The following is a 23,835-nucleotide window of genomic DNA, read 5'->3' as shown; positions in this document are numbered from 1 at the left end:
AGAGTGTGACCCATAAGAAGGTGCATTACACTCAAAAAGAACAGTTTGAATTCTCTATATAAACAGAAATCAGGAGAACAGGCCTGGGAAAGAATATTAAAGGTATGGGATAATTGTGGAAGGAACATAGAGTTGGATCAGGCTGAATTTATTGATTTGGGCCCACTCAGTAGGGTCTCTGCTTTTAATGTTGCAGCTCAGGTAGTTAAAAATGGTTCTAATAGTTTATTTGCTTGGTTAGCTGAAATATGGATTAAAAGATGCCCCACTGTGAAGTAGCTGGATATGCCTAATCTCTCTTGATTTAAAGCAGAAGAAGGGATTTAAAGGCTTAGGGAGATTGAGATGGTGGAGTGGATTAGTCACCTTAGACCAGTTCATCCCAGCCAGGGGGGTCCAGAAGATGCACCCTTGACCAACGCCTTGCAAAATAGATTTGTGAGAGCAGCACCTGCATCTTTGAAGAGCCCTGTAATTGCTCTGCTCTATGTGTCAGACCTAACAGTGGGAACTGCAGTAACTCAACTGTGAAATTTAAATACAATAGGAATAATTGGATCCTGAGGTGGCAGGGGCCAAGTGGCAGCACTCAACTGTGAAAGACAAGGTGGGCATAGCTACTGTAATAGACAGCAGAGGCAAAGCGGCAATAGTCCGACAAAGTCAGAATAGTCTGACTCATATAGAGCTTTGGCATTGGCTAATTAGACACCATGTTCCTAGAAGTGAAATTGATAAGAAGCCTACCGCATTTTTAGTTAATTTACACAAGCAGAAAGCTTCTTGGTCGAATGGATAAAAGACTAATTTGATTACAAAAACATAGAATCACGGTCCCTCAATCAATTTCCAGACTTGAGCAAGTTTTCAGACCCAGAGTCCCTTGAATGAAGGGAGGCTGGGTCCCCTTGAGGAAGAACCCCACTACACCACCAACAATTCATGCAGTGAATCTTTCTCCCATCCTTCCCCAAGGAGACCTCTGGCCTTTTAGCAGGGCAACTGTGCATTGGGGAAAGGGAAATTGTCAGATATTTCAGGGACTGCTTGACATTGGCTCTGAGCTGATGTTGATTTCAGGGGATCCAAACTGTCATTGTGGTCCTCTAGTTAAAGTAGGGGCTTATGGAAGTCAGGGAATTAATGGAATTTTAGCTCAGGTCTGACTTACAGTGGGCCCAGTGGGTCCCTGGACACATCCTGTGGTCATTTCTCCAGTGTCAGAATGCATAATTGGCATAGACACACTTAGCACCTGGGAGAACCCCCACATTGACTTCCTGACTGGTAAGGTGAGGGCTGTTATAGTGGGAAAGGCCAAATGGAAGCCATTCAGCAGCCTCTACCTAGAAAAATAGTGAATCAAAAACAATATTCTACCCCTGGAGGGATTGCAGAGATTACTACCACCACCAAGGACTTGAAAGATGCAGGGGTGGTGATTATCACCAAATCCCCATTCAACTCTCCCATTTGACCTGTGCAGAAGACAGATGAATCTTGGAGAAAAACAGTGGATTATCATAAGCTTAACCAAGTAGTGACGCCAATTGCAGCTGCTATACCAGTTTCGGTTTCGTTGCTTGAACAAATTAACACATCTCCTGGTACCTGGTATGTAGCCATTGTCTTGGCGAATGCCTTTTCTCCATTCCTGTCCATAAGGTCACCAGAAGCAATTGCCTTCAGCTGGTAGGATCAGCAATATATGTTTACTGTTCTACCTCAGGGATATATCAACTCTCCAGCTTTGTGCCATAATCTTATTTGGAGAGAACTTGACCACTTTTTGCTTCCACAATATATAACACTGCTCTATAACATTGATGACATTATGTTGATTGGAACCCCTGAGCAAGAAGTAGCAAACACACTGGACTTACTGGTAAAACATTTTCATGCCAGAGGATGGGAAATAAATCTGACTAAAATTCAAGGACCTTCAACCTCAGTAAAATTTCTAGGGGTCCAGTGGTGTGGGACCTGTGAAGATATTCCTTCTAATGTGAAGGATAAATTGCTGCATTTCGCCCCTCCTACAACTAAGAAAGACGGGCAATGCCTAGTGGGCCAATTTGGATTTTGGAGGCAACACATTCCTCATTTGGGTGTGTTGCTCAAGCTCATTTATCCAGTGAACCAAAAGGCTGCCAGTTTTGAGTGTCATCCAGAACAGGAGAAGGCTCTGCAACAGGCCCAGGCTGTTGTGTGAGCTGCTCTGCCACTTGAAGCATGTGACCCTGCAGATCCGATGATGCTTGAGGTGTCAGTGGCAGATAAGGTTGCTGTTTGTTGCCTTTGGCAGGCACCTGTAGGTGAATCACACCAGAAGCCTCTAGGATGTTGGAGCAAGTCCCTGCCATCTTCTGCAGATAACTACTCTTCTTTTAAGAGAGAGCTCTTGGCCTGTTATTGGGCTGTGGTAGAAACTGAACATTTGACAACGGATCATCAAGTCACCATGCGACCTGAACTGCCTATCATTAACTGAGTACTTTCTGACCCATGTAACCACGAATTGGGTCATGCACAGCAGCATTCCTTCATCAAATGGAAGTGGTATATATGTGATCGGGCTTGAGCAGGTCCTGAAAGCACAAGTAAGTTACATGAGGAAGTGACTCAAATGCCCATTGTCTCCACTCCTGCCACCCTTCCTTCTCTCTTCCATCCTGCACCAATGGCCTCATGGAGAGTTCCCTATGATCAGTTGATAGAGGAAGAGAAGACTAGGTCCTGGCTCACAGATGGTTCTGCATGATATGCAGGCATAACCAGAAAGTGGACAGCTGCAGCACTATGGCCGCTTTCTTGGATATCCCTGAAGGACATAAGTGAAGGGAAATCTTCCCAATTGGCAGAATTTCAAGCTGTGCACCTGGCTGTGCACTTTTCATGGAAGGAGAAATGGCCAGATGTGCTATTATATACTGATTCATGGGCTGTAGCCAATGGTTTGGCTGGATGGTCAGGGACTTGGAAGAAGCATGCCTGGAAAATTGGTGACAAAATTGAGGAAGAGATATGCGGTTGGACTCTCTCCTAGTGGTAAAAAACTGTGAAGATATTTGTATCCCATGTGAGTGCTCACCAATGGGTGATGTCAGCAGTGGAGGATTTTATTAATCAAGTGGATTTGATGACCTGTTCTATGGACACCACTCAGCCTCTTTCCTCAGTCACTCCTGTCATCACTCAATGGGCTCATAAACAAAGTGGCCATGTTGACGGGGATGGAGGTCATTCATGGGCTCAGCAACATGGACTTCCACTCACCAAGACTGACCTGGCTACAGCCATTGTTGAGTGCCCAATTTGCCAGCCACAGAGACCAACACTGAACCCTTGATATGGCACCATTTCTTGGGGTGATCAGCCAACTACCTAGTGGCAAGTTGATCTTATTGGACCTCGTCCATAATTGAAAGGGGAGAGATTTGTCCTCACTGGAATACACACTTACTCCAGATATGGGTTTGCCTATCCCACATGTAGTGAATCTGCCAATACTACTACTATCTCTGGACTCACAGAATGTCTTGTCCACCATCACAGTATTGCACGCAGCATTGCCTCTGACCAAGGCACTCACTTTACAACTAAAGAAGTGAGGCAGTGGGCTCATGTTCATGGAATTACTGGTCATACCATGTTTTTTATCATCCTGAAGCAGCTGGATTGATAGAACAGTGGAATGGTGTTTTGAAATCACAATTAGGCCAACTAGGTAACAATACTTTGCAGAGCTGGAGCATAGTTCTTTAGAAGGCTGTGTACGCTCAGAATCAGCATCCAATTCATGGTATTGTTTTTCCCATAGCCAGGATTCACGGGTCCAGGAATCAAGGGGCGGAAGCGGAAGTGGCACCACTTACCATCACCCCTAGCGATCCACTAGCAAAATTTTTGCCTCCTGTTACTGAAACATTACATTCTGCTGGCCTAGAGGTCTTAGTTCCAGAGGGAGGAACACTGCCACCAGGAGACACAACAATATATATCTCCTGTTAGTTCTGTCCCTCTAGAGAACCCTGACTAGAACAGTGACTATTGGAGAACACATATGCACTTAAAATATTACGGGATGCAAAGAAGTTTGGGAGGATTGTAGATTGTAAATTAATTGCTAGGACTTTAGATCATGAAATGGTAATAAAAAAATTAGTATTTCCCAAAAATTCAACATTAAAGCCTGCATTTTGGTTAAGGACTCTAGCTGCTTTTCATAAGGTGATATTAAAAATAGTTAACATTTGTTAAAGGTTTACTCTATGTCAGGGATAATTCTCAGCATCTTGCATGTATTAAGTTATTTAATTTTTATAATAACATGATTAGGTATGTACTGTAAACCAAAAATAAAATCCTAAGCTCTGCAACCAATTGAACAGACCCCTTCTTGCACAAGGAGACCCCAGAGAAACCCCAAAGTCTCAATTCTTGGCCATGACATGAAGATAAGTTGGATATGCCTTGTAAACCACTCCCTTTTGGAGTTAGATACAACTGACCAGAATTAAGGATAAAATACAGATCGTAAGTCTGACAAAACAGACTCTTTGTGGCAATAAAGTACTAAATCATGTACAGGACTTAATATCATGCAAGTCAATGGTTAAGTCATACCCTTCCAACCATAAAATCTCATTAAATGTTTTTCTTTTAAATTAACCCAGTAAAATGTGGCTTACTTTCCAAACGGACTCGTATAGAACCACATGAAAGATAGCGGACCCTGAATGAAATCAAAATGCTTTACCCTAAAATGTATTTTTTAACACATTTTGAAATGACTCTGCAAAGCCATCTTTTGTGGAGAAAACTCGCATCATTAAATCTCCATCAGTCCTTCCAGGCTTTTCTTTTCTAGGACTTCCCCAGGTATAGTAAAGATTAATTGAGAGTCTGACAACTTTGAGATCTGAAAATAATCATTTACCATCTATTTTCTCTGAGGGCAGCTACCTATGAAGTTTCATCTACATAACAAGAGCCTTGGGTCCCCACAACTTCCTTATCTTAATTCAACCATTCCTTTCTACTGACTTCAAGCATAACTCTCACAATCAATTGTCAACCAAAGAATCCCTAAAATCCACCTGTGACTTGTAATCCTCCCCACTCCCCTCACCCCTCCCCCACCATCCAGAGATGTCCTGCCTTTGGGGCCAAACCAAGGTATAGCTTTCATGTATGATTGATGTCTTTGCATGTAACTCCTATCTCCCTAAAATGTATAAAACCAAATTGTAACCCAACCACTTTGAGCAGACTTTCACGTGACTTCTTGAGACTGTTCCCCAGGCCATGGTCACTCATGTTGGCTCAGAATAAACCTCTTTACAATATTTTACAGAGATTTGTTTTTCCATTAGCAGTACCATAATAATTATTTCCATTTGGATATAAACTGAAGCACAGAAGGATTAAGTTACCTGCCGAGGTTATTCAGCCAGGATACAATCCAAGCAGTTTGGTTTTATTTCCACTGTTCTTGTCCACTATGTAAAATGGCTTTCCAAGAGATGAGAATTATTTTAGAAACAGGGACAAAGTAACTGCTGGGAGTCTGGATACAATATCCTAATGGTGGGCTGAAGCTCATTGCAATCATCTTAATGAAAATCTCCTTCTCCAAATCACAATATTACCAGTGGTGAATCTGGCACATCTGCAACAAACTTCATCCCTGCCTCCTTGGAGGGAAGAATTTGGCTGAAGGACATGAGGCGGAATGAGAGACTGAGGCAAGTTTTCCAGCAGGAGTGAAAGTTTATTAAAAAGTTTTAGAACAGGAACAAAAGGAAGCAAAGTACTCTAGGAAGAAGGCCAAATGGGTGCCTTGAGAGATCCAAGTGCCCTGTTCAGCCCTTTACTTGGAGTTTTATACATTGGCATGGCTCTGGAATTTGTATTTCTCCTCCCTTGATTTTACCCTTGGGGCAGGCTGTCATGCATGTTAGCCTGCCAGCTCTTGGGAGAGGCTGCCTGCACAGTGTGTTTACTGAAGTTGTGCACATGCTCACTTGAGGCATTTTTTCCCCCACCAGTCAAGTGTTCCTAGGGAAAGGTCATATATCTATTAAACTCTATCATCTTGCCGAGATGTGCATGCTTGATCCCACTTGCCCACCTGCTGAGATCTTAGAGAAGCTGCTGATCACCAACTCCAGGTTTTTTTTAATCTATTGGGACACTATCTTTCCCTGGCACCTGCTGCAACCTGACCATGACCCGATGATCACCTGACATTCCTGGGTGGTGGGGACCCTCTCCTCCCTGCTCATGTCTGCTTAGCTGTCTACTCTAACAATACCTGAATCTTGGGTCAGTCTGTTCTCAGAAGCCTCAACTATCCATGGAATAAGTACCATTCCTTGGAGGTCTGTGAACCTATCTTCTTTGTGTGTCCCCAGATACCTAAGTGACACAAAAAATAAAGTATGGCATTAGAAAAATTAGGGAAATTTACATTTCATTTGCTTAGCTATCATCATCTGAAATGTGTGGCATTTAAAATCTGAAGTTTTTGAATTTTATACATATATGGTATAAGCTCTGCAAAGAACATTTATAGCATAAATAAGATTCCAATGAGGATATTTAACATTAGAAGAGTAACATATCCATAGAAAGTAGGGATCCTGATATTAGTCACAAGTTGGCAAAAACCTTATTCCTGACCCTGAAACATTATTACTAATTGTAATATCTGATCTTTTAGTAAATATTTTTCGCAGACTTCTCACTTTCTTTTAATTTTAGAGTCACCTAGCTAAAGTTCCACTGCTTTCCACTCACTCAATTTACACATGTTGCAAACTGGTAAACTGCCATTCATCTACTGTGTATATCAGAAAAATACACCTGCTCTGGTTGTATTCTATCTACAATTCCATCTCTTCTCTGTTTATCTATTAGTATACTCTTTGTAGCCAGGTTTTGCTTCTTCAACTCCTTATACTTACTTAAAAACTTATTGGAAATGCAGTATGATGGTATGTGATGACTTTCAGCAATTTTTACATCAAGATAGACAGAAAAGTATAATATTTGTATACTCTGGGATTATTTGATGAGACAGCTCATGTCAGAGACAATAAGCCAGGGATTCCAACTGCCCTATGCTTTGTCTAGCTGATCTTAGGGCTGAAAGAATCAAATCGACATAACCTTCCACCTATTATTTATTCCTACACTTACTGAGAAGTCCTCATGTAGGGGCAAGCGTATGTTGTTTGAGGCCAGATAAATCAGGGTTTGCATTTTGACTTTGCTATGGCATAGCTCTGTGATTGTGATAAAATGACAATATTCTGTCTTCTGATTTCTAAGCTATTAAATAGGAATAATAATATCCAAAGGGGAAATAATATTTCCATGCCTTCTCCCACTGGTCCTACATCCGCCTATTCCTTTCCTGATTCTCTTCTAGGATAGAAGTTGGCAATTCAGATGATGAGAGTCCTAAGATATTCACCAGGCTATATTAGTAGTAGTTAAGTTTAAAAAACATGAGCATATATTCTATTTCCTACCTTCTAATCTGTCCTCATCATGAAGTCAGACTGGAGCCTTGAAAGCAGTTGATGGAATGAAGACACAGTCAAATCAGATGTTTCTTCCCCTTAAAAGTTTGCCCAAAAAACTGCATTAAAATTTCAGATATTTCATGTTTGAATACCCACTATGTTACAGACAAGATTTAAGTCATGAGAGTTTTTTAAGAAGTGAATGGAATTTAGCTTTTGCTCTTAATGAGCTTAGGATTTATCTAAGACCAGAAAATGAGAACAATAATTGAAATAAAATTCCAAATATGGTATCTAAGTGTTGATATAGAATGGGGTTGGTGACATTGGAAATGTCTTTCCAGGCAGGAGTGGCTATAGCACCAATACAGGTGGCCTACTGTATGCTTTCAATCTCTTTCTCTCCCTACTTGTGTCTGTATTCTGTATTCTGTTGTAACTTCCAGAATTTTGCAGTAAACAGAACTCTGCGAGGTTGTCTCTAGGCCTGTCAACTCAATGCCTCAGGCAACCATCTATACAGTATTCTCCTCGTACAGTGTCTCATTTGATCTTGGGCTTTTCTCCAAGGCTTACTAAGATCCTCAGGCCACATTTTGGAAAATGAGGAACACTTTAGTCCCAGATTGCATTTATTCAAGATTCTTCAATCTTGTTTAGTGTTCTAATGTACTCCCATAGAAGGGAAGAAGGACATAATACCTCTTCTCAAAGTCACATACTAGTGGCTTTCCCTCTTGTTCATGTTTCTAATCCTATTTCAGGTAACCTGGGCAGAATTATCTTGTTGCTTTCCTATTCACCATTGATGGCACACACTTCACACTACTATTCTTAAAGAGCTAATATCTGACAAGCAAAGCAAGGCTTTAGAACTCATACCACCTCCCATTCTAAAAGTCTACTTCTCACAAATCAAAATGCTATGCTTTTTAAATGACATACAAATATGGAAGGTAAATTTTGGAGAAGATCTTGATTGGTATTCAAGTATCTTCCCTCAAATTTAACATATACACATACAAAATAATAGGATTCACTACTGATTCCGAGGAAGGTCAACTGATACTGAGTTTGATGTATAAGCTTCTCAGACCTAGAGAGAAAGTCAAAATATCGTTTTATAGAAATGAAAGTCGGAGTATGTCTCAAAGAGATACATTCACCAGGAAGGAAAAAACAAAAAAGACATAAACAGTCCATTCACAGGAGAAAAAATCCACAAGACCAATAATCATATGAAAGAATACTCACTTTCAGTAATAATGGAAGATATGTTACGTAAAAGCAATAATCAAGAATTATGTGTCTTCATCACTAACACTTGTTTTAAAGTATGACATTATTCAGAACTGTCCAAGTGCTGTAAAACATGTATTCTTATCATTGATGTTGGAAGAATATAGAAGTACAACTATTTGGGAAAGTAATCTTAATAAAATATGCCCAGTCTTAAAACCATATATGTTCTTTAACCTAATAATCCCACTTTTAAATATTTATAAGAATATAATTATATATTATAAAGAGTTTCCCCATGAAAATAATTATTTTATAATTCTATAATAACACTTGAAAACACTATATTGGACATACAAATCACTTACTAATACATATCTATTACTTTTAATCATTTGCTTTATATATAGTTATTTAATATATTATATAATGCATAATATATGTTAGTATAATCTTGAATATTTATTATATTATATGTCATATATAGCTTAATATAATTATATCACATATGCAGTGTGCATATATATAATGATATATATAATGCATGCCATATGCATACACAAAAATTTAATTACTTCTAAGTGATGATTTTTAACCAATTCCTTTATTGTGCTCTTTTTTGTATTTGTGTATTTTCCATGTTTTATAAAGCTATCAAGTGTCATTTCTATAATAGAAAAATAATTATAAAGAAAGAAAATAATGAGTAAAGTTTTTATACATTGGTGTAAATTTGTGTAACTTTATTGGTAGAAATTTAAAATGTTGGTGCTGGAACAATTGGACATCCATAAGCAAAAGTAAAAAAGACAAAACATAGATAATACACATAAATATAAAAGTAAAAATCTAAGATTTCTTGGAGAAAACATAAGAGAAAAGTCTTACTATCTTGAATAAGCAAAGATTTCCTAGGTAGGGCACAAAAAGTATGAATAATAAAGAAAAATACTGATAAACAATTTTATCAGTATCTAGTGATTAATAAAAAGTTTCAGTGAGAAAGGGTTTATTAGATTTGGCATTTAGAACACAACTGATTACTTTTTCCCAGGGTGAATTCAAGATTATAGCTAACTTTTATTGCTATTTCAGTGGAAGTGGTTCTTTCAGAGAGACAAGATCTGAATCTGATTTTAATTAATTAATCTCTTAGGGCACTATTTTGACAAGTGCTTTAGGCCAACACTAGTATGGCGATTCTTAATTTTCTTTTAATTCCAAAGGCTGATGTCTCCAGATTTTACTCCCCAAGTTATAGTGCATTTCATTTAGCAGTATAAAGAAGGCAATTTAAAAACCAAGGACGGCACAGCAAGGCAACAGTTTATCTGCAGTCTCTCAATAGAAGTGGGCATGATATGACACAATACCAAACAGGGGTAGATTAGCAAATTCATTCAGAAAAACAAAACTCAGAGGAAAAAGATCAATGTCCATTTTTCTGGCAAAATGTCTAAAGAAAAGAAGAGAAAAATCATGGTAAGAAGAAAAGAAAATCATAGTTCCTTTTTAATTGTTTTGACAAGGCAAATCCTGTAATTTAAGGTACAAATAAAGAACAAAGTATCTATAATTTTTTCTTTTTTCTCTTAGATGTTTATTTATATTTTTCAGAGTAATCAAGAAAAAAAGGCTGGAAATTCCTAGGTTCACTATCTAGGAAGATGAGAATTTAAGTGATACATTTACATCCTTGTTGGATTAAATGAAAAGAAAAATTGGCAAGGGCATATGAAGGAAGTTGACACATTTTCAAAAATAAACAAATTTAGGAAATTTGTTGGTGCTGGAACAATTGGACATTCATATGCAAGAAAAGACACAAAATAGATAATGCACATACGTGTAAAATACAAAAATCTAAGTTTCCTTAAAGAAAATATAAGAGAAAGTTTTTACAAGCTTGGACAAGCAAAGATTCCCTAGGTAGGACACAAAAAGTGTTAATAATAAATAAAATTACTGATAAACTTTATCAAAGTTAATATTTCTGTTTTTAAAAGGCACCTAAGAAACTATGAAAACAAGCCACAGACTGAGAAAATAGTTGCAAAACATATAAAAAGGTTTGATTTGTAAAATACATAGTCTCTTTATTCAATAAAAAGAAAACAAGGCAAAAATTAAAAATAGGTAAACAGTGTGACAGATGCATCACCAAAGAAGATACATACATGATAAATAAACACATCTCAACATTACTCCCAACAGGAAAATAAATATTAAAATTACATTGAGATACTACTACGCTCTTACAATTAAAGGTAAAAAATAATTTCAATGGCAATACATTTGCTAATGAGGATGCAGCACAGCTATAATTCTCATACACTGTGGGGGATGGGCAGAACGAAAAATAGTACAGCCACTTTAGAAAACAAATTTGTAGTTCTTTATTAAATTAAGCACGTGCTTATCACACAACACAACAATCCTAACTATTTACTTAAGATAATACAAGCAAATGTCTGCTCAAAGGTCTGTATATGAAAGTTGCAGTAGTTGTAATCATAATTACCTAAACAGAAAGCAACACAAATATAAATGGTAAATAGAGAAATGGTGGAAAACTACTTTACAAAAAAGGCGATAACAAGCAACGAACTACAGGTTCATTTGATAACAGAGAAATCTTAAATGCATTTCACACAGTGAAATAAGCCAGACTCAAAACCATACCTACTATATCGTTTTATTTGTATCACATTCTGAAAAGGGTGGGTCAGTAGTTGCCAGTTCCTCAGTCTGACTGGCCACTAAATATCATAAAGATACTTTTTAGGCTGATGGATATATTATATGTCGTGATGGTGGTGGGAAAATTCATGCCACTGTACACCTAAAAATGATTGATTTTACTCTATGTAACTTATACCATCATGAACCTAATTTAAAACAAACAAAACAAATTTACTAGAAAAGAACAAAGAGAAACCTGTGAGAGTCAAGCAAGAGATTTCTTGGAGTGTATTTCTTGACAACCTTAGAGCAAATTTTTCATTTGTCAAAAGTGTGTAATAGCAGAGTTGGGATTTCAGTCACGTAGGTCTAAAAATATATAAAAAGAGAATCTCTAGAGAATTCTAGTAATCATGGTGGAACTTAGGTTTTACTTCCCAAAAGTCAAGTTCAGTAATATATTTGGCCTACTGTATCCTTATTTTTAGGGTAATTTCATGTCTCCATTTTCCTGGAACATCCTCATTTATGGCTAATTTAATTAATATAGCATAACATTTTTCTCTCAAGTGTCTCTATTTGGGCAATAAAGTACATGGTCACCTAACTTAAGTATGTATCCTTTTAGATGTTCCACAGATATATGTAGAAGAATGGCTTTCTAGGTATGGAGTTTCTAGCAAAAGATTAAATTCATGTTTAGTTATCTTAAAAGAGAATATTATGTAAATTTGAAAGTTGATCTTATTGTTACAAAAAGGAAATGTGCAAGGTTATGAACTCAATATTTTTAACAGTCTATCATACATCAATTAAGAGTTTGTTGAACATACTACAAGTCCTAATCAGCAGTTTTTTCTATTCATTCAGTTACTTTTTAAAATAGAGAATTACATCAGGTATAACTCCCAATGCAATCCCTCCCCCCTCCCCCCTCCCCATGATAGGCCCCGGTGTGTGATGTTCCCCTTCCCAAGTCCAAGTGATCTCATTGTTCAATTCCCACCTACGAGTGAGAACATGCGGTGTTTGGTTTTCTGTTCTTGTGATAGTTTGCTAAGAATGATGGTTTCCAGCTGCATCCATGTCCCTACAAAGGACACAAACTCATCCTTTTTTATGGCTGCATAGTATTCCATGGTGTATATGTGCCACATTTTCTTAATCCAATCTGTCACTGATGGACATTTGGGTTGATTCCAAGTCTTTGCTATTGTGAATAGTGCTGCAATAAACATACGTGTGCATGTGTCTTTATAGCAGCATAATTTATAATCCTTTGGGTATATACCCAGTAATGGGATGGCTGGGTCATATGGTACATCTAGTTCTAGATCCTTGAGGAATCGCCATACTGTTTTCCATAATGGTTGAACTAGTTTACAATCCCACCAACAGTGTAAAAGTGTTCCTATTTCTCCACATCCTCTCCAGCACCTGTTGTTTCCTGACTTTTGAATGATCGCCATTCTAACTGGTGTGAGATGGTATCTCATTGCAGCACACCAACATGGCACAAGTATACATATGTAGCAAACCTGCACGTTGTGCACATGTACCCTACAACTTGAAGTTTAATAATAATAAATAAATTTAAAAAAAAATTAAAAAATAAAATAAAATAGAGAATTATACCATTATTGAAAATGAGGTCTAAAACCATATTTAGAGCTGGCACCTCTCCATTCCTACCCCGCAGAGCATCAGCAGATAGCTAAAAAAGAAAGAAAGAAAAAGGATGAGGTCAATGATGAGCTCTTCTCCAGAGTTGCTGGAACCAGAGGGATTAATGAGATCATGATACAGATTCTTGGGTCATTGCTCTTAGGTCTTTGCTCTGAGGATGGAAAGAAAACACAAATTAGTGTGGCATTTAAACTATTCATTAAAAATTCCATTGAGAGAAAAAGATAGCCTCATTTTATAGTTTACTCTATGTCTTAAAAAAATAAAATTAACTTGAAACTATTAATGAATTCAAATGAAGTTACCATGATGACAGGGCTAGTATATTGTCCCCACCACTGAACTACTCCCAAAGACAAACTCCAATGAATGAATTAGATATTGCTTTTTGGTGAGTGGAAGTAAGATAAGCAAATTAAATTATTGGGAAAATTAAGGAATTAAACTACAGTTTTAAAGACCATTATAATGAAGTTTCTGTACAGATATAATAATATTCATCCTGTTGGCTTTCTCTGGGCCTTATTAAACCATACACAATATCAAATGTACTTACTCTTCTAGGACATAGTAACCCCTATTTACTTGGAAAAGCAATTCTCCAAATCCCTGTGAAAAATCTAGATTCTTATATCTCTAGGTCTAAAATAGCTGGAATTCAAACTGCAATTTGGAGAATTAGACAACCATTAGTAGAGCAGCTAATACTCAGAAAGTGCTGGCACACTTCCAAAGCAATGCTCACATAGAAAGCTCCAGTTGGACTATTTTATGCACTGTTTAGTTATTTTCAACTGTTACGGAGAAAAGGCAACATAATTCACCCCAAGAAACAGGTGAGTCATTTACTAGTAAAGCAGATAGAGTAGTAAAGTGCTCCAGGAAACATAGTGAGTGAGCAGGATTTTGGAAGAAAATGTAGTATAGAGGAAATTGCTAAAATATGTACTAATTTCATGAGAAGTAGGTCTTCATAACAAACTTTGATATGTGTTTGTTGTGTAGCTATGTAAAAATGATATATAAGAGAATGCTTATTCTTTTATATGAGAAAAATATATTTTCTTATATTTAATATCACATATAATGAGAAAATTTTCTTATAAGAAAATAGAGAATTCTCTATAAGAGAATGTAAGGAATTAGTAACTTATATGCCATGCCAATTGAGAGATATGATAATATTCAATAGGAGAATCAACATTCTTTTAATAAATCAATTTTAACCTTAAATACATTGTTCTTCAAGTACCTAATGTTCACATATTTTAATATAAATCTCTTCCTAAAGTACTACTGTAGAATTAAATTAAAATATCTTTCTGTTCTTTAAGTAACAATACAATATCCTTGTTGACTATGATCTCTCATGTAATTTTATATTACTAGAATTAGTATTTTATAGATTGTCTTGCATTATCTTACTTTGTATTTTATTATTCTATATGAATTTTAAATTTTGGAATGTATTGATATATAGAACCCATCTTTGTAACACAGAGTTTCTTTAGTCAGCTGGAAAAGTCAATTTAAAATAATATTTGAATAAAACAAAATAAAAACATTTGTTATAATTTTATAACTGATGAATGAAATATGTCGCCAAGTGAGTCTTTTTCCCTCAACTGACTATATTGCTTCCATATTGATCTCATTTAGTCAATAAACACCAGACATCATGAGGTATCCGGCTCTGTGTCACCATATTCAAAGCTATCAAAGTATCAGATGACTTCAAAATCTTCCTAAAATCCAAGATTTTTACTACAATTCGGTGCCAGTGCTCTGACAAGTGACTGTGAGTATATGTATATATTTGTACTGTTTTACTTGTGACTGAACGTTTTTCTAGAAGTTCCAAATTTCTATACTGGGTAAGTATTTTCATCTAAATAAGAATAAAATAAACCAACACAAAATGAGCCTAGCATGTTGAAACCTAGGCTCCGTTGTAAAATAAAGCAAACTAATTTTACTAGGACCAGAGAAAAACTCTAAGCAGCCTTTCAGCTGCAAATGGTGGCTCAGAAACTAGGTAGTCCAAGGGAATCTAAAAGCAGCCCAGTAGGTGCTCGGTGCCAAGCCTGCAACAGGAATCAAGGACACAGCACCAAAGTCTTCATGGAATGAAGCAGATTCCACAAGATAAGCGAATTCTGTTCAGAAGATAGTATAGCTAGGGAAATAAAAAGGAATTTCACAAACTCAAAGGTGAGAATCAGTCTGAAAGTGGAGTCTGTTTTGTAAATTGCTTAAGGGGATTGCAGAGGAAGTGATGTTCACAAGCGAGCAAGTTGGAAAAAATAAAGAAATGTAATGACTATTAAAATTGAAGCTGACATCAAAGAGTTAGATCATCGTATTGTAATCATAAGAAGTAGAAGAATGTTCAACCTAAAGCATTTGAGCCTAATTTGCTATATTTAGCCTTTATTTATACATTCAGAATACAGAATAGCAGTGAGAGCCAAATCTGTAACTCACAAAGACAAAGTAATCATGCAAATTCATGAAACCTCTTAATGAATGAAGAAAAAGGGTTTTTGTTTCAGACTCCTCCCACAAAAAGCTAAAAAAGAAATAACGAAAAACAAAACAACAAAGAATGAGAATTTTAAAAACAGAAAGAAACAACAAAAGAAGTCCAGTTACTACATTCCTGTGAAGTTTCTTTAAAACTAATAAGAATATATTTCAAAAATTATACATTTTGAAAAATAAGTATACAATACAGTATTGTTAATTATAGGCACTGTGTTTCACAGCAGATTTCTGGAACTTGTATTGTGTAATTTGAACTGAAGTTTCCTTGTGCAGCTGTGGGCTTTACCAGATGACATAGGCTATGTGTATTTTCTTTTTCCAATGGTAGTCATGGAATTAGAGATTCTACTTCCCTGCTACTTTCCCTTATTTTATTTTTTTTTTGGGGGGGGGGGGGTGTGAGGGACTCATTTCCGTTTCTTGTTTATTGATCTTTCCCTTTCTTATTTTGAAGAATAACACATACTTATTCATTTATTTTTATAATTGTTATATTGTTTCTGAGTTAGGCAGATGTAGGGAAGATTGCAGTCTACTATTTTGGAATTAGAAATCTTAAGAAAATTATATATACAGCTGGAAATAATTCAGTAAATATAATGAGAACCAGAGCTTTGTCAGTGCTACTTTTATTCACAATAAGAGATGAGCAAAGAAAATTGTTATTGCCCAATTGAAACCACTTATATGGTTAGTTGGTTTTTCTATAATATTATTTTTAGTATTCTGCAATGGGAATCAGAGTATGTATTTATCGGTTCCAAACTTCTGCTGCTTATTTGTAAAATTTTAAGAGCTAATTAGATTATCTTTAAATATTTGCTTCCACATTGAATTATGCATTTGATATCTCTCCAAGTCCATTTAATTTGATAGAATGTCTGGAATCACACCCTATCATGAAGTAAAGCAACCTAAACTCTTGCAAGAAAACAACTAATGTATAAGTATTTAAAAGGAAATTACATCTGAACTTACAAGGTTGTGTGCAAACCAAAAACCAAGTAATTCAGCTTTTGTATCTTGGTGCGAACAATATACATCCAATCCACAATGTGACCATTTATATTGGAGTAAAGATAATAGTTTCCTTACATTGATCTACATGAGCATCAAGGTTTGCCTTTTTCTTCTCCAGCTGGTGTAGAGCCAGATAGACACCCAAAGGTTGAGAGCTCTGATTTAAAGAAGAAAGTTTTATAAACAAAATATGTATTTTGTCTATTTCATTAAAAATATCATTATAGAATAAATCACACAACACCAAATCAATCCTTCTTGACAGGTACAGCAGATGTGGGAACTGAAGCCCCAAATAGCTATGTTGAAATGCTGAGATGTCATTTAAAAGTGAATTCATAACTTAAGACCATATAACATTAAAATGTTGTGATCATCTGGATTTTTTAATATTTCTTATTTGAAATCCTGCTGTTATGACAAGAGGAAAGCATAAATGCTGAGTATAAGAGGTTTGTTCAAAAATAAAATTATTAACATGTACTGAATTCTTCCTATATGCCAGGCATTCTGCTGACACTTAACAGTCATTGTCTTCAAAATGTACTTTAAAGTGGTCAGGATCCTATTCTCATGGTACGAATAAAATCTCAGTGGAGACTTTCCTCATCCCAACCCAGGTATGTTGACGCAGATATAGCTAATGGTTGAGTCACATGTTCCAAGACAGCAGTTATCAATGAGGTGACTGGATCCAAGAAATTATAAAGTAGAGGCTTGAGCAAATCTACTCTATGCAATTCGGAAGTTCTCAGTCCTTATCTAAAGGGTGTTTTGTTCATTTGCTTATTATTATCATCATTATTATTGTTATGCACATATTCCAGCAGTCCACTACATTCTGAGGCATACCAAAGAAGTTTGAAGTCACATCCATCTCCTTGAAAAGTTTAGATAGTAGTCTTATTGGGAAGCAAAACACACTAATAACAAAATATTCAGGTCTAAAACCTACAAAAACATACTGGAAGATTATGTAGAACTAAGACACAAAGGCTGAGAGGACTGATTTAAAGAAATAAGCTTTATTATGTAGAGTTGAAATAAATTTTGAGATGGACTGAGAAAAATGTGGAAAATTTACCCTGGTATGTATGAGAGAACCTGCTTTTTGGGTGGTGGGAAAGGTACAAATTTTGTCTCCATAATAAAATAAGCAGGATTTGTTCATAGAATACAGTAGTATAGTAGAGATGATATTGGGGAGTATTAATGCATTCATGGGAGTGGATAAAGTGAGCTAGTCCTTTGAAGAACTTGATTACCAAGCCAATCAATCTAGATATAATAGTACTATACTGAGAAGTTTTTTTATGTAATGAAAGAAGAAAAGAAAAAAAGGAAAATGCTGTTTTGTATCAGACACAATTCTGGGTTTATCTGGTGCATTTATCTCAACAAATCTGAAAAAGTAGGCATTACTGTGACCTGAGAGAGTAAGACAGGGACTTGTAAACCAGATAAATTACCCAAGGTTAGAGAGTGGATTATGGTAGAACCAGAATTCAAATCCAGTGTGTTTATTCTTAACATCTATGTTCTTCCCACAGAGCAAACAATAGCCAGAGATTTATATTTCTGACTCATCTTATATTTCAAAAATACTCGTACATACATACATATGTATATGTATATTTCTATAAACACACATTTTATGTATCTGTATATAGTCCTCAGTCTATGAATATATATGTGTTTATAATACTTCCAGTGCAAATACATACATGTATAGAAATATGTATATATACATATATATGCACACACATACATATATTCACAGGCAGAGGTTCATTTATTCATTTAACAAACATTTATTCAATAACTAATATGTGTGAGGCAAGTTGAATGACTTAAAAATCTGAACTTTTCCACATCATTTCTGCTAGTTCAAAATTTAGCACACCCCAATGCTTATCTTATGTATAAAGGAATCTTGGTTTATGCAAAGGAAATAAGTATTAATATACCCTCAAAGTTTTAAGCGTTTGTTTTTTATAAGAGTATTTTATTATAATATTCATTTTATCTTTTGAGTAGATATCTTTGGTTAGCATTTAAAACAACACTTTAATTTCTTAAAATTGTTTTATTGCTAACCCTCAATTAAAACATATAAAAGGGTCTGAAAATAAATTTAATGCCATGGATCCTTCAGAGGTCCAGTCATGTAGAATACCCAATTTTTTCCAATTATTACCATTTGCCTCCTTGTACAGAACATCCTGCAGCATTTGCCAAGTACCTTTTAGAATCACAATCAAAGACTAAAAGTGAACCTCAATGATTTTTGGCTTATGTACGTAGCGTCTTCAGTAGCAGCTTGCGGCATTGATGTGCCCCAATGGAATGTTATTTCCGGAAAGACGGTAAATGAATCAATCATTTTTATGGGCTGAGTCTTTCTCTGCACGTCACCTTGCATTATTAATGATTGATTCAATTTTTCTGACTAGAATTGGAGCTCTTTCTAGGGTAAGGTTAACTTCGAGTAGCTGTCTTATTATTTCCTGTATTGCCAACCATTCGTATTATTTAGATCCAGAGCATTTCATTTCTCTTTTCCCTATGTTTGATTATATTTTTAATTTCTATGTGAATTTCCAGAAGATACTTTTAGCTAGCTAAACGAAAATCCCTTGTGGTACAATATTATAAGACACACTTTGGAATTCGACACACCTGGATTTGATGCCTGGATCTATCATTTAAGTTTTAAAACCTTGAACATGTTAATCTCTCTCAGGTACTATTTCCTTGCTTAGAAAATAAAGGATGAAATGAACTATTCTACTGGAGCTACTATAAAGATGAAAGAAGATAAAAGTTTTCAGTAGGATTATTGCCATGTAGTAAAAATTTTATAAATAATAATTTGTCTGATGCTATTGGGTTAAGCCATCGACAACAAACATGGCAATAATTCAAGTTTAAAAATATAAACGGGTCTGAATTAACATTGCACAATGATTTGTTTGTGTTTTCTTGTTTTTCCAAATTCAGTGTTATATTCTACTTTCATATTTTGTGAGCAGTTATTAACTAAACAACTGCTAAATATTTGAGTGCATTATGATTTCACCCATTATGGGGTTTAAATCCATCTGAAGTAAAGATTAAGACCCAATGAATCTGTGCATAATTCAAATGATATTTATTCACATGTATTGTGTGGTAGAGAAAAATGAATGTATATGAAAAAAAGGGAATGAAAGTGAATGAAGAGGAAAACTAAATATAGTCAGGAAAGGCTTGATAAAGGACTTACGAACTTGAATATGATTGTGAAAGGTAGTTATAATTTCTATAAACAGCTGAGGAAAAAAGCTTAATTTGTGTAGTTTATGAAGGAATGTATATGTTTGTGTCTCACAGAATTTAAAGTTAAGAATACACACACACTACACAGAAACTCAGAAAACCTATGCTACTTGCTCGGGTAATTACTACTAGTCAGTGGTAAACTGATGTCTAGGTCTCCTGCTCCTGTTCCAGTATGTTTTTACTGCAATATGTTGAGTGAGCCAGCTTTCAAAAGCTTCTTGAATTATTTATATGGATATGGAAAATCCTATCTTACAGCATAAGGCCATTTCTATTTATAGTTATTAAGACCATTAAAACTTTTTTCATATTCAGCCATCTCAACGACTAATTCGTGCATCATCAGTTTTAGTAGTGCCATAACTGGATCCTATAAGTTCGTGAAAGGCAATTGGGTATGTGGCTTCCCAAATCCCTGTTCAGTTATATCACATTTGTAGCTTAAAACCAGCCAAACTGGTAGTATGTGTACCATGGAAAATAAGGATTTGTTTGTTTTTCTGAAGATCTAGTTGGTAAACACATCACTGGTTGGAATAGTAAATTCCATACAGTGCCACTATTAAAATAGCAAAAAATATGAAATTATGTTTATAATCTTATATAACTTGACTTTAAAGTGAGACATGGAAAGGTCAAAAAAATGACATGGTCTTTGAATTAAAATACCAGAAATAGGCCGTGTGCGGTGGCTCACACCTGTAATCCCTGCACTTTGGGAGGCCGAGGGGGGCAGATCACGAGGTCAGGAGATCGAGACCATCCTGATAAGGTGAAAACCTGTCTCTACTAAAAACACAAAAAATTAGTCAGGCCGGTGGTGGGTGCCTGTAGTCTCAGCTACTCCGGAGGCTGAGGTGGGAGAATGGTGTGAACCCAGGAGGCAGAGCTTGTAGTGAGCTGAGATCACGTCACTGCACTCCAGCCTGGGTGACAGAGGGAGACTCCGTCTCAAAAACAAAACCAACAACAACAACAACAACAAAACAGAAATAGAGAAATTATTAGGTTCTACCAGAGGGTTCTCTCATAAGTGAAGAAGAACAGTCTTTTGAAATACAATGCATATGAAGTTTGCAATTGTAGCAGTTTGTTGAATATCTATGTAAATTTACACAAATTAAATAGGAATACCTTACCATGAATAGATACATTTTATCCCAGAAACTCAAGGACATTGCTATTTCAGAAAACCTATAAATCTAGTTTGGTATTAATCAGTTGGTGAACTATGAGTAAAATGATTATTTTAATAAATGAAAATAAAGCATTTAAGAAAAAAATCTCAGTAACTAAGATAATGGAATATGCAAGCTATCTATAGAAAAATGCAGGCTGGGAGCTGTGGCTCACACTTGCAATCCCAGCAGTTTGGGAGGCCGAGGTGGGTGGATCACTTGAGGTCAAGAGTTCAAGATCAGCCTGGCCAATATGGTGAAACCCCGTCTCTACTAAAAAGTACAAAAATTATCTGGGCATGGTGGCAAGTGCCTGTAATCCCAGCTACTCGGGAGGCTGAAACAGCAGAATTGCTGAACCCATGCGGCGGAGGTTGCAGTGAGCCGAGATGGGGCCACTGCACTCCAGCCTGGGCGACAGAGCAAGACTCCATCTCAAAATTCAAGTAAATAATTATAAAATGTGCTAATTCAATACAGTCAATAAAAGCGTGCTATTTTATTTCTATGGACCTAAATCTGGAAGATTATGCTGAAAGCATTAACCATTAAAACATTAAAAGAGATCACATAGTGGATGATTTTTATTTATTCTTTAGAATTTTCTGCATTTTTAAAAAATGTCTTTATAGTAAATTATATAGACTACTTAGTTTATGAAAATTATGAAAATAAAATATACTGGAGACAAGAACGTATTCACGACAACTACAAAAACTTAAAATATCCAAGAGTGACTTCAGTGTGAGAAAAAATTAAAATCAGAGAAATTTTAAACATATATGAATAATAAAGAGGACAAGGATGAAGATGAGACGAAGAGGAAGAAGAAATGGAGAAGTAAATTTTAGCATACAGATAAACAGAATGCCACACACATACTTGTTTAAATAATTTAGGGCTTACTACCTAGGGAAAATGCAACAAAATGTTAAGAGTAGCAACAAAATATATAATTTTAATTAAAGAGTAATATAAATTTCATTAATGTGCTAATGTGAAATAAAAAAGAACTTTAACAGTAGCCTCTAAGTGGTATTTTCATATGTGACTGGTTTTCCTTTCATTTAGTTTTTGAAAATATTTTCCAATACAGACATATACTGTATTTGGAGATCTTATTCCAATTACAGTCATATTCTGAGATGTACTAGGAATTAGGACTTCAACATATAAATTTGGAAGGGTGACACAATTCGGGCCACACATCTGGTATGTTCCCCATTTAATTTGGAGAACCCCAAGGAAATGAAGTATCTGTTTATTAATGAATCTGCTCAGGTCCTGTGCTTCCTAAATGAGGGCTACCATCTAAAGAAGCATTTGTGAGCTACAGACCACCAAGGGCACTGCTGCCATTGCCCTACATGGCACTCCTTCCTTTCCCATAATGCTGCCCCCCAGGCACCTCCATACCAAATACAAAACTGTAATGATTTCCCGTGAACAAGACTTCTGGGAGATTTGGCAAAATTGGGAGAAACGTTATTTTATAAGGCTAAGATCCAGCCAATGAGACTAGCTTCAGAAACATCTTTTTCCTGGCTCATCCCGCCCTTGTAATGCATTAAACTATTGTTGTTTTTCTTTATTACTCTATACCAATATCCGTACTATACCTCAGAATGGGCAGAGTATGCTTCCCTGATCCTTGACATTAAGCTTGGCCGTGTGACTTTCCTTGGTCAGGGGATATTGGCCTGTGCAACAGAGGTAGAGGCCTTAAATGACCTTACAGGATTTGGTTTGTTTCTTGTGCCCCAGGGATCTGCTGTGAGAAGATCCCTGGTAACTGATGCCCTATCAATCTGGTGTCTACAATAAACACACGTGGGGTAAATTGACACCCAACCTACCTGGAGATAGGCCCAGCTGACCCACAGTCTGAAGTAGATTGCCCAGAGGAACCAGCTTAGATTAGCCAAACTGCATTCAGCCTCCTGAGCATATGAATCAATGCTTCTTGTTGTAAACCATTGAGTTTTACAGTGGTTTGTTACGTAATGTTATTGTTGGTCATCGCCAACTGATACCACATGGGATAAATGCACACAACTGTCATCCTCAGGTCCTTTCCACCATCCATGTAAAGAAAATGAACCGAATAGACAACTGAGAGCCATCTGTTCATCGATTCTTAAGACATACTCAGATTCTAGCGTCAAACTTATTGTCCAAATCAGTGAGGAATGCAGCTTTATATTACTTCATTATTGAAGGTGAATGTCTCAGGTTACTATGAGTTCAAAACATATCCAGGGACTCATACAGCTTACTAGGCCTAGAAGGTACAATAGAGGCCATACCATAACTCTCTTCAATGATGCAATATCCTAGGCACAGAAAGGAAACGTTACTGACAGGAGGCCACACCATAAGACAGTGTCAGGCTTGGGTCCTCTGTCTCCTAACCCAGCACTCTTCGATTGCAACTTTCATAATTTGTAGTTGGTTATTAGGAAAAGTATCTTGTGATTTTTTATTTTTATTATTTATTTATTTATTTATTTACTGAAAGCTTCCTAAATAGCAACAAACTTGTCTAGAAATTTCCTAGACATTAATCATGTCCATTATCTTTTCATTTTTGTAGCTTCTTTCAGGGTCAATGATTTTGACACAGATTTTGATGT

The 23,835-nt window shown here is 36.1% G+C and overlaps 1 pseudogene; it reads left to right on the top strand.

Moving 5' to 3' along the window:
* Positions 1-887: 887 nt before the first annotated feature.
* On the top strand, positions 888-4,011 carry LOC140710516 (uncharacterized; annotated as a pseudogene).
* Positions 4,012-23,835: the final 19,824 nt, after the last annotated feature.

This window comes from Chlorocebus sabaeus, chromosome 27, assembly GCF_047675955.1.
Source record: "Chlorocebus sabaeus isolate Y175 chromosome 27, mChlSab1.0.hap1, whole genome shotgun sequence".
Classification (NCBI taxonomy): Eukaryota; Metazoa; Chordata; class Mammalia; order Primates; family Cercopithecidae; genus Chlorocebus; species Chlorocebus sabaeus.
The sequence above is the reverse complement of the archived record's forward strand: the minus strand, read 5'-3'. Positions and strand labels throughout refer to the sequence as shown.